This window comes from Diaphorina citri, unplaced genomic scaffold (assembly GCF_000475195.1).
Source record: "Diaphorina citri unplaced genomic scaffold, Diaci psyllid genome assembly version 1.1 scaffold836, whole genome shotgun sequence".
NCBI classification, from domain to species: domain Eukaryota; kingdom Metazoa; phylum Arthropoda; class Insecta; order Hemiptera; family Psyllidae; genus Diaphorina; species Diaphorina citri.
In genome coordinates this window covers 108,238-112,332 of record NW_007378268.1, presented here as the reverse complement: position 1 = coordinate 112,332, position 4,095 = coordinate 108,238, and the positions used below count along the sequence as shown (strand labels likewise).

General features: G+C 33.4%; 1 long non-coding RNA gene across 1 annotated transcript; it reads right to left on the bottom strand.

The window, feature by feature from the left end:
- Window positions 1-2,176: 2,176 nt before the first annotated feature.
- Window positions 2,177-3,845, bottom strand: LOC103512427. Its single transcript, XR_541532.3, has 4 exons — window positions 3,708-3,845; window positions 3,233-3,484; window positions 2,711-2,829; window positions 2,177-2,438 (listed from the first exon to the last, which is right to left on the bottom strand). It is a non-coding gene; the product is annotated as an uncharacterized LOC103512427 (long non-coding RNA).
- Between the last annotated feature and the right edge of the window lie 250 nt (window positions 3,846-4,095).

Below are 4,095 nucleotides of genomic sequence, written 5' to 3'. Positions count from 1 at the left end.
TAGGTATAAAAAACAGCTTTCCAACTACCTATACAGTAGTATCAGAAATGGTGTTTAGGTACTCTTCATTACTGGTATTCCACTCCAGATTTAAGTATACTTTGTCCCTGGCCCTCCACTGCAGATGTACCTTAAGACCTTTACAATTGGGAGAACTTTCTTTAATAACTGTATTTTTTTTTTTTTTCTTCTTTTTTACAGTTTGAAATATGCACAAGCACAGATATTTGACCAACATGAGGGAGAGGCTGGGAATTAGGATAGAAGGGTAGATCAATACCTACCTACATAGGTAACCTACCCAAGTAATGTTCTAGGTAAGTAAGTAATAGGGTATGTCTAGTGCCCCAGTACAGATAATAAGATTCAAATTTATTCGTTTGGAGCAATCTAATTGGTTAACTTTAGACTTTGGATTAAGATGAACCTATGAAATTGCTTAAACAAATTGAATTTAATCTTAAAATATGGTCTGACCACTAGCAGGTAAGAGATGCACTAAATTACTTTTAACACCACTAGGTGTTTGGCTAGGCGGCTAGGATTTTCTCTACGTTACTTTCAACTACTATATCTGGTTTTTCAAACTCCCATCAGCACATTGTCCTACAAAGCAATATGATCTTTAGGACCTTCTACTAAAACTAGATCTAGTGTTCAGTAAATACATTTTCTATGGTTTAATAAAATGGAGCAGGCCCAGAAAAATATCTGAAAAGTTCAACAATGCTCATTCCTGTGAGGAAGGTGGTGTTGTACATTAAGCATCCGTTTCCCCAAGGATTTTACTAACCTTGCCTCACAAATAATGTGCTTGTAAAGCACAACACCATCATTATTTGGAAAAGGTCATAGATGAAATGATCTTGAAAGGGTTACAGATGAAAGGGGATCATTTTCCACATATCAATTGTGTATCTATCAAAGGAACTTCTTTACCGATTAAAACCCATATTGTAAGTCTGCATAATAAATGTGTTTGCTTTCATGATATCTTTGTTTTCTTCAAGATGCATCCCCAAACTAGCAGCAGCATACTTGAGCTTTATGCCATAGCAGGATCTGTCAACTAGAACTAAAACTTATACTAAGAAGCGTTATAGTCGTGTCTACTATACTTACCATGGTCTACTCTTTGAATGGCTATGCTATGCAACATAGCCACCTTTTGTCCCAAACAGTTTACAGAATGCATTATCTCTAGTAATTTAATCTATAATGTATGCACAAGACTACAGAGCAGGCAGGTTAGTCTGAACGGAAGCTCAAATATTGAAAAAACTTACTGTGCATCTGCATAGTTTGGTTCTAATAGAAAATTCGAATAGACATACAATGTATTGGTTAGATTCCCTATGAAATAATCAAACATGACACCTTCTTTTGGTATTCTAAAGTTTTCAGCTTAAAATATATATTTGTTCAAAACTGTGTAGTACACATAACAGACCATATAAAATTTTAAGAACATAAAGACTTAACAGCTAATATTTGGTGTTTAAATTTCTAAATATAAGTAAGAAATAACATGAGTTCTTTAACAAAAAGGAACGAAAAATTAGTTAAACTGCAGACAATCTATATTTTAAAAATTAATCACATTTTGCTAGTGTTTTTAAATTTAGTTCCTTATCCTTATCAATAGAAATGACGGACACACGGGCACTGTACAATCACAAAAGCGCATTTCATTTTCTAGGCGTATTTTGAAATGCACGATTAGGATTTTGCATCATGCATCTTTATTTCAAAAGCAAAAGTCAGAACGTTCTCAGCTCATAAAATAATATAGGTAATGATGATAAAAACAGTTTTTTTATTATTATTATTTTTAATTTTTCAAACAAAAGCTTGGTTAATAAATCTTTGATGAGCTTTAGTTAGCGCGAGAAAAAACACGCTTACTAATGAGAAAAAAAAAAAATAAAATCCCATCACGTTAACAAAATACCACCCTCATACAAACCCCTTCAATCTCTACGATGCAATATGTCACACATTTTGAACTTCAAGAAGTCTTCAACCATTCATTCAAGTAACGTCGAATGTAATTCATATCTGAAAGGATAATCTTTTCGATAAACTACTGCTTGCTGATCCTGAACGTAAAATAAAAGTTCATCCTTCTAGGAATGTGGTACCTAACTGGAGATGAAAAAAATAATAATAATAATGATATTGATTTCATAAAGGTAGTTGAGTAATGATTTTTTTTATTTCGATTATTTTCCCATAAGTTGTACAGATCTAAAAACAATCTCTGTTCTATTACCAATTAATTGTTGTTGCTTGTAGCATATTCGGTGATGGTCTGTAGTCATATCAGATAAAACACATTTGAAAGGACAATTTTGTGTGACTGAGATAGTGATTCTGCAACTGTTTGGTACCTTTGAATCCTTTGATCTGTTTTTTTCTGCTCACATGAATTGGAATTCCTGTAAAATTGATTTAACATTCATAGTTTTAGTTTCCACGTAGATAGGTACATAATTATTAGATTGTTTTCCTAAAATTGTCAACTTAAAACAAGATGTCCCATTAAGCTAACAGGTAAATAGAGTTTACCTCTTTGTGCATGTACCTATTTTTGTCACAAATTATCTACCTAATATAGGTACCTAGTAAAACTTAAATGTAATTTATTTGCCGCCGTTTCATTAGATTAGACTAGTAACATAAACAGATTTTTATTTTATTTTTTTCTTACCATTAGTGTTTAATTTTTCCCACCTATTCCTTTTCCTCCAGATTTTAATCACTGAATAGCATCTGTGGACTTTCCTCTCTTTTGACTTCAGCAAGGCAGAAATTCCCTTCAAAATGGAACTGTGAGGAAAAAAAATAATAAAATAATACATAATAATTTCTCATCTGAATTCATTAGTTTCAATTATTTACTAATGTTGGTTCAATGACTCACAAAAAGGGTTACTGCAGGCCCCCCTGTTGGCCCCAAATTTAATGAGAAAATTTCCTCTATTTTTGTGTCAATTTTTTTCTAGACAATTGCAAAATCATGATTCATGATGGTACAACTGCTGCTAGTTCTCAGACTGGCAGACCATATCCAGCTCTGTCAGGCAGTCTGAGCATCAGTCGTGGAAAAATCTTGAGACCTAGGTCTCTCAGATGGTCTGAGCTTGAGTGGTAGGCATTAGATTGCCTTCCTTCAATTACCACTTGCTTACAAACTAAATACATAAGTGAATTGAACTGTATGCCTACTTACTTTTCAGATGAAATCCTTTATGATTTCTCACTTCTGTTCTCTTTACATTTTCATTGTTAGTGTTTAGGGCAGGTGGATATGCAGGTCATGGAGGTTTGAATAAGAAGAAACCCAAGAATATGTTCCCTGTCACATATTTGCTTGATATCATTTTCTTGTCAGCTATGGCAAGTGAGATCTTCCTGCTCCACTGCTGAATCTTTGAGATTTTTTCTGTTCTTGATAAAGTATCTCACCATCCAGCCCACATACCTAGAAAAAACATTAAATGTATCAGGAAATGAACAAACTATCAGACACTATTATTCTGTAGTGGATGACAGATGCTTTGCAACAGTGGCCTGTTCCATGAACAACTTTAAAGAGCTTTTCTACCACATCCTGCTAGTGAACAATATTCTCTTGGTGTAGAGTTTCAACAGTGAAACACAAGTAAAAGTGTTCTGTCTAGGTTTTTTCGGACATGGCAACTTACGCTTTGTAATTCCACAGAATGAAGAAAGCAATCAGCAGAATTTAAACAGATTAGACTGAACTTCCAAGAAAATATCCACCAAATGTGACCAAATCCACCAATATCGCAGATTTGGGATTTGGCTGAAAAATATCAAATATTTTTCGAAAGAAATTTGAATTTTTCCCGCTTCTCCCGGTTGAGCGTATTTTTTTTTTCCTTCGATTTTTTTCCCCTTAAAGCCGCGTTTACATTTTTTTGTGTTGAATTTTGTCACTTTGGATTTTTCTTTTATTCCAGAATTTGAAAATTTTGGATATTAGAGATAGGTAGTTAAATGTCACTGGTGTTTTTCATGCTTTTTTTTAGATTCTTAAAGTTGCTAAATCATACTGAAAGTTCGATAAAT